The following is a 12,625-nucleotide window of genomic DNA, read 5'->3' as shown; positions in this document are numbered from 1 at the left end:
AGGTATACTGCCAGCTGAACACATGATCACAAATGTAAGCAGCAAGGAGGAGAGAGATCCAGAATGACTAGTGAGGGACAGAGGCCTGTCTAAGAGCACCCCAACTTCTCTGAACTGAGGTTATATACAAAAGGGAGGTGCCATTTTCAACACAGCCTTCCACTAGAGATAACAAAAATAGGTTGTGTTACCACTTATTATTATTATGAGCCAGATCGAATCACCTTTGTTTACCTGGTACCTTATTCTGAAAATAGTCCTATAGTTCTGAAAATAGTCCTATAGTTTATAGTCCTTATTCTGAAAATAGTCCTATAGTTTTCAATGGAAGTACTTAAGTTAATACTCAAAATGAACATGGTTACTCAAAATGAATCTGCTACTTCAGAATTATTACTATTAAATAAACAAGTATGACACACCATTACTTTTCATGGGATCCCTGCCACATAATGTAGGTCCATTGTGCCACACAAGACGTGGGTTTTGCTTAAGACTGTGGAAATAGCAGAGAAAAGCTGTACATTGAGTCTGGTGTATATTAATGATTCTCTGTTTCTGGAAGCACCCACAATGGGCTAGGTATTGTACAACACAAGAATAGGAATAGGCCTTTCCCCTAAAAGTCACAGTATATAATTTCTTTAATCGAGGATCTCAGAATACATTGCAGATATTAATTAATAGGACCCATGACATCCCTTTGAGATGCATTGGTATTATAAAAAGAAAAGGAGGACTTGTGGCACCTTAGAGACTAACAAATTTATTTGAGCATAAGGTTTCGTGAGCTACAGCTCACTTCATCGGATGCACTCAGCCAACCTTTTCAGGGCCAGATCCTCAGGTGCTGTAAATTAGCACAGTTCTTTTGAAGTCAGTGGAGGTTTGTTGGTTTATACCAGCTGAAGATCTGACTCTCAAACTTTGATGCCTAAAGTTAAGCATCTAAATCAAAATTTAGACAGAAGCCTGATTTTCAGAAGTGCTGAGCATCTGCAACTCCCACAGAAATCAGTGGGAGCTGTGGGTGCTGATTAAGACTTGACAATTCAAGAGTTAAGCAAAATCTTTATTTGTTTTAGTCTCCCAAACTTATAATGACAAAGTCCTCTGACCTGTGCTTTTCCATGCTGATTGATGATGATGAAAATGTGGATGAGATTTTAGTTACCTTTCAAAAATGAAACAAAAACATACCCACCCTGGTTAAGTAGAATTTTGCAGGTCTGATTGATTTTGCCATGAGCCCCTGTTAATAGATATATATTTTTAAAGAACTTCTTTTAAAACAAAACTGGGTAGTGAGTAGGAATGCTTCCCTGCAGGCTGGCAGAAGGCTGCTGTTGGTATCACACATTTTAGCAGCTGGCGTGTTAATGAGACCATTTTTATTGAAGTTAGATAAATACTATTAACATTTGTGGACTCCCAACTGATTTCTGAAGCATTTATTGAACTTCAAAAAGTTCTTCAAGAATCAATTAAAATATTTTTTTAGATTCAATAGATAGAAAACCAAAGAATAGTCTCTAGTCACATTTACACTTATCTGAACTGAATCTTACCTTTGTATAGCTGACTTTAAACAGTTTCCTCTTTTTTAAATTTATGCTCCAAATAATTATAAAAATGGTGTCTTTGAAATAGTTATAACATAGTTTTAAAAACTAATAGTTTGTTGTTGTTCTGCTTTCCCATCCTTAGGAAGATGGTTAGTGTGTGTTTAGAGACTAGTATATGGGCTTCTGTTATAGGATCTTTCTCTTGGCCATTTTTCTCAGTAAACTCTTACAAATAAAGTAATGGCAAGCAGATACAAATCAGCTGGTGAAAAGAATAAAGAAGTTTCCGGTCTAGAGTGATAAAAGGAGCTGATATCAAACTTCATCTCACATTTTGACTCTCCTGCACAGGTTTAGAATGCAATTGTTTTAGTTTTCATTGATAGGTTGTCAAGCAGACCAAAAGGCTAGTCCATTCTAAAGATATCACTAATGACCTTATCAAGTTGGCAATAGATCTGGCAATAGACCAAATTCCACCCTGTTGCAAGCCCATGAACTCCATTGACTTCCGAGGAGTTTCATCAAGCTTCACCAGAGCTCAAGCTGGCCTAATGCCTTTTGTTTAGTCTTCTGACACATTCTGTTATCAGTAGGAAGAAGTAAATTATCCAGTGCTTTGATACTCTGGAGATGGGCACTCTAGAAATAGCTAAAACAGACGGATTGATAGCAACTTTAAAATATTTAAAAGAAACTCAAACTGTGTTTTGAACACTATGTTAATCTAAACAACACGTTAGTCTGCAGTTGTTCAATGGAGTCATTAATCCAAATTATGGACTACTAACCTACAAAATTGTATTTGCTTAAAAAGGCAATCATTATCTGCAAATGTGCATAAAGGTTGTAGATTACAACACATTAAAAATGATGGACCCCTTTAGCTGGAAGCAAATCTGATTGAATAGCTGAGCTATGGGCCCAGTTCAGAACTTCCAAAGTCACTGATAGTTTTGCTTTAGTAAGAAGTGAATAAGGAGATCTGGGGAGGTTTGGGGTTGGTAGAGGTATATAAAGAAATATCGCAAGACTTTCAGGTATTACATTGCTGGCACAGAAGCAGCAAAACATTATTTTCCCTCTGCCTGAAACTCACACGAAAGTTAGTGGGAGTTCTGGGTGCCAAAGAAAAACAGAACCAGGCCTGGTGTGTCTATGATACATTGGAAAGGTATCATCATCATACTTAGTCCTTATATAGCACTTTACATGATCTAAGTGCTACATAAACATTAACCAATCTTCACAATACCCTGTGTGTATTTAGATATTATCAGCCCCATTTAACAGATCCAGAGACCTAAGACAGGGTGCTTAAGTGATCCACCCATAACCACACAGCAAGTCACTGGACTTAAAATTCAAGAATTGCTGGCTCTCAGGTCTCTGTTCAGCTGACTAGACCACTGTGTATTGTAAACATGCAATTATTTGCAAACTCTGTGCCAACCAAAACTGGGAACAGTTCTGCTTTTTTTATATGCAGAATCCAAAATTACACCACTGCTTCTGGTTTCATCTCATAGCTAACATGCTAATTGTTGGCCACAGTGCTTGTATCATCTTAACTGCTGCTACCAAAGTAAAAAAAACCTACAACAAATACAAAAATAAAACAGTAGGTAATTCAAATAAAAGAACACTTACTTCATCTTATAAAAATAGCTAAAAGCAACTGATTTTGTCATCCTGCTTGAATCCATTCCCAAACTTTAAAAATAGAACCAAAGGAAGAAAAAAGGAAACCTAAAGAAACACACTGTCATGCCTGTGTTTTTAATAATAAACTTCCATTCCCAAAAATCTCCAAGCAGTCATAAAACCAGCACTTATGTGGTAAGAGTATGATATACAAGCAAGAGCAACCAGATCTCACATTTCGGGGAGGGAATGTGCTTCTCCCACTTCAAATATTTAAAGAAACAAATTTGTTAACAATCTGTAGGGACAGGAGGAAATGGAAGAGGGAGTTCTCCTTGGTAAGTGTGAAAGTTGCTTATCCTCTTTGGGTTCACTGAAGGCAGGGGTTCTCAGCTCTGGTCCACTGCTTGTTCAGGGAAAGCCCCTGGCATGCCGGGCCAGTTTGTTTACCTGCTGTGTCCGCAGGTTCGGCCAAATGCGGCTCCCACTCTCCGCGATTTGCCGGTCCAGGCCAATGGGGGCTGCGGGAAGGGCGGCCAGCACATCCCTCGGCCCATGCCGCTTTCTCCAGCCCCCATTGGCCTGGAGCGGCAAACCGCGGCCAGTGGGAGCCCCGATCGGCTGAACCTGCGTACACGGCAGGTAAACAAACCGGCCCGGCCTGCCAGGGGCTTTCCCTGAACAAGCGGTGGACCAGCATTGAGAACCACTGACTGAAGGGAAGGCAGAAAAGAGGAAAAGAACCATTAAAAGGGATAAATAATAAGACAGAAAATATCACAAAGCCCCATATATAAATCCGTGGTGCGTTCATGCCTTGAATACAGTGTGCAATTCTGGTCACCCCATCTCAAAAAAGATGTATTAGAGTTGGAACTGGTACAGAGAAGAGCAACAAAAATGATTAGGGGAAAGGAACAGCTTCCATAGGAGGAGAGATTGAAAAGACTGGGACTGTTCCGCTGAGAAAAGAGATAACTAAGGGGGGGATGTGATAGAGGGCTATAAAATCATGAGTGGTGTGGAGAAAGTGAAGAGAGAAGTGTCATTTATCTCTTTACATAACACAAGAATCAGGGGTAGGCCAATGAAATTAATAGGCAGAAGGTGTAAAACAAATGTAGGGAGTCACACAACACACAGGCAACCTGTGGAACTCATTGCCAAAGTGTGTTGTGAAGTCCAAAATTATAACTGTGTGCAAAAAAGAATTAGATAAATCCATGGAGGATAGGTCCATCAATGGCTATTAGCTGAGATGTTCAGGGATGAAACCCCATGCTCTGGATGTCCATAAACCTCTGCCTGCCAGAAGCTGGGACTAAACGACAGGAGATGGATCACGCAATAATTACCCTGTTCTGTTCATTCCCTCTGAAGGACCTAGCATTGGCCACCGTCGGAAGACAGGATACTGGGCTAGATGGACCATTGGTCCAACCCAGCATGACCATTCTTATATTCCTATGAGGGTGTACAGAGCCCCTTCCATCCCCAGTCCAACCACACAGGACCTATGTAGAATACAGACAATAGTGCTTCAGGGAGAGGACCATTGGCTAGTATATGTGCTACAGCTCTCCAAGGCCCCACCCAGTTTGAGTTGAGCCCCACTCTGTCTGGCTGTGTTTGTGTCTGGCCTCAGTTTGCTGGGGGAGCACATTATGCTCCATCCTGCATAGGCAGACCTCCTCCACGAGCTCCACATACACATACACCAATGGACACACCTCCCCTCACCCAATCTCCAGACTGGAACAAGGGCAGTCTGACCCTAAAAAATTGTTGTCTGAACCCAGAGAGAGAAACTATTTGATCTGATTTTGGATTTATTACCTGGCAGCACATTGCTACAGCTACTGCTACTACTAAACAAATAACCACTTATCATAACCAAGACTTTTTTGTAGACCCTAGTGCTACTCCACTCCACTGTCAGAGTGTTGTAGCCATCAGCAAGAGAAAGAAACTGTCTACTCCTCTCTGCCTTATTATGGGTTCTCTCTCTTGCTGTATAACTTGTTCCTTGTTGCAAACTTTATGCATACAAAAATGGGGCCAAATTCTGTCTTTGGATGTACTGTACAGCCCCACTGACTTTAGTGACGTTGCAAGGGCATAACCCAGAGCAGATATGGACTACAGAGTGTGCAGGTAAGCAAAAATATTTTTGGGAGGTCAGAATTTAGGAAAACTATATTTTCACATCCTCCTGAGATTGAATGAATTGTATATGTCACTTGTTAAAAAAACACAAAATGAGAGGACATAGGGAAATACGATATTTGTTTCATTACATATTGTAATTCCATGTTTGTTTTCACTATTTAGCATTATGGCAGAATTTGATTTATATAATTGGATCAAACTTAGTTGTGTGGAAGTTTTTGTCCTGTACTGGTGTAGAACGCATTGATTATTTTTCTCATTTTTGTGGTATGTTACCTGTGCTTCAATATATGACTTTAATAAGATATAACCATTGCACCACAGCAATGCATTGAATTAGCACCTCCGACAAATAGCCCTAGTGCTAAAGGCCTACAAGTCCATAGCAACCACACCCCAGGTGCCTGATTGCAGCACTCTCACTGGGTATTGGACTATATAAAGAACCCAAAAGGAAAAGGAAGCTATCTGAGCAAAAGTCCATTGCCTGTTGGCTGCTCCCTTGATTGCCATACTTTGCTGCTTTGCCTGACCCTACCTTGCTGTCTTGTCTGACCTTACTTCCTCAGTGCACTGACCCAGTCCATTGAATTGGATCTTCTGGCTAGTGACCCCTGCGAGAACTTTGACCAGAACCCTGGACTGCCTCTGATGCAGAGTGACTTGCCAGGTACCTGACCACCTGCACACACATGATGACTGCTCTTGTCTGCCCCCTATCCTGCCTGGGCCACTGGGCACTGCAGGACATGACATGGTTGGAGAGGCCAGAATCCAGTTTCATTCCCATCTATTTACATACTTCTTCCCTCTTCTATTTTATTCGTTAAACATTGCTAACTTCCACATCCCCTCCTCCCCCCCTCCGGCAGCCTCTGCCTTTACCTGTTTTTGTTTATAAACTTCTACCTTTGCCCTTTTCTACTTTTTAAACTCCCTTTGCCTCAAACGTTTTGGTAAGAGCTTTGCCTCCTTGCTCCACAGCTGACTTTAGCCCCTAGGAATGCTGGGGATGCCCATGGTGGAATCCTCCAACACAGATTTAATTTATTTTTTTTAAAAGGAATATTTTCTAGTGGCAGTGACCTGCCCACAGGAATCCAGCAGGTCAAGACAATCAGAGCCAACAGGAGGTCATTACAATTTGTTTTAAGTAGCAGCCACTGACTGATCCAAGCACCACTTATCAAAATTGAGCTAGCAATGAATGGAATTGCTGACTAGTATATGATCAATGGTAACTACTGGGAACTGTTTAAAAACCAGAGCTGGCTCTAACACACAGGAAAAGTAGGTGGCTGTTGAATGGCAGCAACATATTTAATTGCAGTTTTATCATGTATGAGGACATACATATATTTGACTCTGGCAAAGTGTACTCCAGAACTGGCACAGGTAAAAATTCTGTCCCTGATGATTCCTGCCCTTTGATTGAGTCCTGGGCAAATACCAGGGGAAGTAGTCTGGGCTGGGACTTGCAAGGAGGGTTTCCAGAACAAATGGCTGGCTAGAATGAGGAATCTGAGACACAGGGCCAAATTCTGTCCTGATTTACACCAGCATAGTTCAGTTTGGCCCATCATTTTAAAGATGGAATTAAAGGAAGCCTTTCTGGAAAGGATGGGTTTAAAAGACAGTCTGAAGACTTAGATAACCAACCATCATAAATGAGGAGGAGATGCAGAGAAATACCAGCTGATGAAATAAAAACTGAAAGTCAGAGTCAATCCCACCAAAACCAGACACATTGGAATTAGACAGCAATCTGTGGCCTTGCGATGACTGTTGTTATTGAGCAATGGCATTGGGCTCTGTCTGGCCCAAAGAGTGGGCTAGATTTTGACTCAGACTCATGACTGCAGGGAATAAGAACTCCCCTCCACCCCTTACAGCGATACTCAGGATACCAAAACCTATTCACCTGCTTGTTTCTGCCCCAGATCAAATGAACAGGGAATATATGGAGCATTGGCTCCTACCCACATCCCTACTGATTGGCCAGGGACCTGACACAGCACTGGGTTTGGGGGTAATAAGTTGTAGCTCTCATAGATCAGCAGTAACTTCCAGACCCTCAAAGGTATTTAGGCACCTAACTCCCATTGATTTCAGTGGAAGTTAGGAGCTTAAATACCTCTGTGGATCTGGGCCTAAATAATTAATCCCAACTCCCCCAGAAGCAAGGAGGAAGAAGGGGAGGAATTCTGACTCACAGTTGAGTCTCTGAGTCACAGTGCCTTACAGGGCTACTCTGGAGTTGGTGCAGCATCTGGACATCAGCGGGACTCCTCATCGAGTAAAGCCCCTCTTGGCATAAGAGTGCCAGAAGAGGGCCCTACCAAATTTCCTGACAATATGCATGCACCATACACCAGCTGAGAGTCTGTCTTGAAGTGGTTCAATCATCTTCAGGGGAATGATTGTTCAACGTTTTTTTCAGAAGAAATGGACTCTCAGCAGAGAAAAGTCCAAAGCCAGAATCTTTTATCTGAACCAGTCTTTCCCCTGAACTGTGAACTGGAGCCTGCATCAAATTCAAACCTGATTTCCCAAAAACAAGCCACAACTGATGAGGTGTGGCAAAATCTAAAACTTCCTTATCTGTAGTGCTCACAAATATGCCTATAAAACCAGTTACAGTGAAACTTTTCTTAAGTGACTACTCAAGGGACCAGTGATCCGCTATTATAAGTGGAGCAGAATCATATTCAGTATGTCTGAGACATTTAGGGTGATCTCTTAAGTCAGGGGGCTACTGAATAAGATATATAATAATACTTAGCTCTTATATAGCTCTGTTTGGCCCAGATCCTGAAAAGAATTTAGGTGCCTAACTCCCACTGATTTAAACACAATACATTATTTTTTAGACTATCATTATTTTTAAGTCAATCTCATTATTTTGGGGGCCCCTGACTTGAGCTTTGAACAGTTGGCATTGTCAAGTCTGTTTTCTTCAATAAACAGTTTTTGTGCTTGTTTCTCAAAGCCACTTTGCCCAGTTTAAATGTTTCTTTAAAAATGAAATGAGCAGGAATGTTTAAGAAAAATCTTCCAAATTGATTATTGACCATGTAAACCTTTCACAGACCTATGCAACTTCAGAATGGTGCACATGGAATTAGAGAACTGCTGTGACTTAATAGCTGTAATAAATTGCCCAATTGTATTGTGTAGTTAAAGACAGTCATAATACTCTAGTCTTGCAGGTTTTCCACTCCTTAGTGAGACATCAATCCATCCCAGACCATTACATCCTGCTCAAGGCTGTTTATTTGTTAATAAATAATGAGTCAATGTGCAGTTCTCCCTACGACTTGTACAGCTGCATTGCTAAGTTTTCCTCTTCCAGGGATTCAACATTTTCTCTGGTCGCCTGTCACCAAAGCTATGTGAAATAATCTTGCTAGATCTCCTGCCTGCACAAACACATTTCAGCAATGGAATGGATAGAATGAGTTATTCTATTGTTGTTTTTGTTTTTTTTTTGCTGGAGTAGACTCCCCAACAATGAAATAATTTGCTTTCATTAATAATAGAATAACACTTTGTACGTAGGGCCTGATCTGGAAATCAATAGAAAGATCCCATTGACTTGAATGGGCTTTGGCTCAGGCCCATAGAGAGGCTTTCATTCAAAGATCTTAGAGCACTTCAATTATTACAGCTTTACAACACTCAGTTAAATATTATTATACTCATTCGTAAATGGAGGCACAGAAAGGTTAAATGACTTGCCCCTGATCACAAAATGGATTCAGTAGCAGACTTGAGAATGGAAGCTAGCACTCCCATCTCCCAACTACCTTGCTAACAACATAACACACAAACTAGACCCCCATTCCCTCTCTTAAATATATAGACATGAAATCCAGAAATAACATAAAATTCATAGGTTAAGTAGAAATGGATCTGAATAGATGGTAGTCTAAAGGATTGATTTCTTTAAAAAATATCAGCAAATGCTCAAATAGCCTTCACTTTGACACGGAAAACAACATTAAAAAACAGAGTGTGTGAAGGCTAGCAATCTAAATAGTTTATTTAAAGAGCCAGAGACTAGTGGATTCTCTTTCCTTTTAATTTAAAAGCATAATCCAGTATGTGACATGTCAGATGTTCACTAGGTGTCAGGGCATGGCTCAATGTTTGTGAATTTCTTATTGATACATAGGATGCCTGGATTGACTGTATAAAGATGACCAATAAAAAAGATACTAGGCTATAATAAGTCATAAAATAAAATAGAATTCCTGATTTGATTAGTTTTTAAGCAAACTATTTTGCAACATGTACATGCAAAAAATTTCCTGTGTGACCTTGCATACCTCACTTCACCACTTTCTGCCTTCATTTTTCCCATTTGTAAAATGGAACTAATAGTCCTTAACTCTGTGTGAAGTACTTATGTAAAAGCACTGAATGGATATTATCAATGTCAAGTGCTACATAGGTGCTAAGTATTATTTTTACTGCAGGTGAGAGGGCAGAGTAGTGGCTGAAGCTTCCTCTCTAACATATCAGTGCTGTGCGTGAGCTCGCTAACAGAGCTGACTGGAGGACAATTCCATTCCTTAGCAACTTTTGAGGTTTCACAATTTGTTTTTGTTCCAAATTGGAATGAACACAAACCCCTACAGAACATTCATTTTCATGGTGTGTGTGAGTCATGCTGTTGCTGGGTGGTTACAGTACTTGCATGGGATGTGCGAGACCCAGGGTCAAGTGTGTGCTCTGTAGGATTTGGAGTGATCTGGGATGGAATAAAACTCAGCTATGAATCAGGCAGACCACGGGCTTGAATCTGGCTTTCCCACCTCCTGGGCCTGTACCCTAACCTGCAGCCTATTGAGCATGAGCAAGTCCCTCTCTTGCATTCCTGGAAAAACTTTTATTGAAACAGATACATCTCTGTGAAATGATCCAGCTTTGATGAAATTGCTTTCTTTTGCCTATAGTGCCATTCTTCTGTGACTGAATGCACCCCTGTATTCACACCCTGCACACCCTTGTAATCTTTGTACAAAATATGCTTTGTAAGCTGTCATTTGGTAACTGAAAATCAGGCAACTTATTTAGGAGCCTAAATACTGAATTTAGGTGCCTAGAATTAGGCACTTAAGTCTGAAATTTTGGCAATACAGCCTACATAAAGTTTTAGGAGAAATGATCTTTATTCTCTGGAAAAGGTTTACTTCTCTGTCTCAGTGGCCTGTTTGTGTCGCATAGCTAACAGAGTGGAATTGTGTAAATAATTGAAGAAGGAGAATGGGCTTGTCGTAATAGATATCCAATGTCAGCGCACAGACAATTGTTCTCTCTTGATATATATGGCATGATTTATGTGTATGAAGTCCATATTGATGTGCAAGGAGTATTGTTTGACAAACATGTTAATGCTTCCATTTTCTGTTTCAGTATTCACAGCATTCTGTTGTTTTAAGCTCCTGAGCAATGACGAATGAGGTGTAAGCATCACTGCGCTTCTCCTTCAGAATCACCTGCCTGACTCCGTCTCATTGTAAAATCAACCTACTAATAAAAAATTTGACTAATCTTTCCTTCTAGAGATGTATAAGTCTAAACTTGGAAACATCTGAATAGATTTAGGAGCCATTTTGGTTTGGAACTAAGAATTCAAACATGCATCCATAGCTTTGAGGTGTGTGAAAGAGAACAGAGCATGTAGGAAGGAGGTTATTCTGGAGATGGGTCTGCTTCCAAGTTATTCAGAATTAAACTAAATTAGCCATTTTATCAAGTAATTACAATAGCTCAATTGGAACCTCCCTGAGTAACACTTTTGTTAGCATGGGTTTCACATTTTGACCTTCTGTTAATGTAATGTTTAATTAAATGTATGAAAACTAGTTTTATAATTGCTTCTTCCTTTGCATGTTCTCTTGTGATCTCTACTGCAAATGTTGTGTAAATGTGTTAGGATCAAAAATAAAGTTAACTAATTCAAACTTTGTGTTTGCACCTCCTTAACATGTGGGGATATCATGAATATGGATTACTGTAATAAGAGAAATTCTCAGCATATTGATCAGTATGCTGCTGTCTGCTCTCCCCTCAGCATATCTCCCTGCTGAGAAACCATCTCTAGAAACTGGGAGGATGTCCGGGTGTACCAACGCTACTGTAGGATGACAGTCTGCTCAGAAGGAGCACCCAGTCCTCTTGCCTGTTGACATAATGCTACTGTTCTGTCTCAGAATTTGGAGTGCTATATGTCTCTAGTTTCAGATGTAATCCCTCCTCCCCCCAAGCTCTGTGACTTCATCTGTCTGTCCTGTATAGATTATGATAGGATTCCATTGGTCAGTGTGTCATCCCACCATATTTCAGAAATAACTGTTTCTAGAGTCATAGTCATAGAAATGTAGGGCTGGAAGGGACCTCAAGAGGTAATCTAATCCAGCCCCGAAGCCGAGGCAGGACCAAGTAAACCCTGACCATCCTTGACAGGTGTTTGTCTAACCTGTTCTTAAATACCTCCAATGAGAAGGATTTCACAACTTCCATTGGAAACCTATTCCAGTGTTTAAGTATCCTTATAATTAGAAAGGTTTCCCTAATATCTAACCAACTCTCCCTTCCTGCACATTAACCCTATTACTTCTTGTCTTACTGTGTGCAGACACGGAGAACAATTGATCACTGGCCTCTTTATAGCAGTCCTGAACAAATCTGAAAACTGTTACCAGGTTCCCCCTCCCTCTTCTTTTCTCAAGACTAAACATCCCCAGTTCTTTTAACTGTCTGGCGAGAAGACTGGGGTGAGTCCTCTCGCCAGCTCCAGGTGAGGCATCCAGCCTGCCTCCTTCCCTATTTTTTGGCCTCTGCTCAGAGCAGTGAGGCAAAAGAACAAATGTTACCTCCTAACATCTGTGTCCATCAAGAGGTTCAAACCCACAACGATGGTAATAATAGCACCACACACTAACCAACTGAGCTAGTTAACCCACAAGTAGAACACCTCCCATAACCACTTCAGAAAGGAGCAACAGGCCACCTCAGAGACCTCACAGCTTCTTGTGTGACATAGGTGGGTCAGGGACAGATGCCAGTCAGGAGATTAGTGTAAATAGTAGAGTGTTTGCTCCGCATGCTAGCAGAGATAGGATCAAGGCATATATGGTGACCTGACTAGGCTGTGCTAACTGTGAGAAGAGGCTGAGAGAAAAAGGGATCATCTTAAATGTTGAGAACGTTATAAGAGAAAACTCTAAAATAGTACCAGG

The 12,625-nt window shown here is 40.8% G+C and overlaps 1 long non-coding RNA gene across 3 annotated transcripts in view; it reads left to right on the top strand.

Annotated features, from left to right (window-relative positions):
* LOC119854842 overlaps positions 1–11,315 on the top strand; it is a 67,960-nt gene extending 56,645 nt beyond the window's left edge. For all 3 annotated transcript variants that reach the window (XR_005292647.2, XR_005292649.2, XR_005292648.2), the window contains exons 4-5: positions 5,948–6,048; positions 10,797–11,315. This is a non-coding gene — a long non-coding RNA (uncharacterized LOC119854842). The remainder of the gene's footprint in view (positions 1–5,947; positions 6,049–10,796) is intronic.
* Positions 11,316–12,625: the final 1,310 nt, after the last annotated feature.

This window comes from Dermochelys coriacea, chromosome 4, assembly GCF_009764565.3.
Source record: "Dermochelys coriacea isolate rDerCor1 chromosome 4, rDerCor1.pri.v4, whole genome shotgun sequence".
Classification (NCBI taxonomy): domain Eukaryota; kingdom Metazoa; phylum Chordata; order Testudines; family Dermochelyidae; genus Dermochelys; species Dermochelys coriacea.
This window is presented reverse-complemented; position numbering and strand designations above follow the sequence as displayed.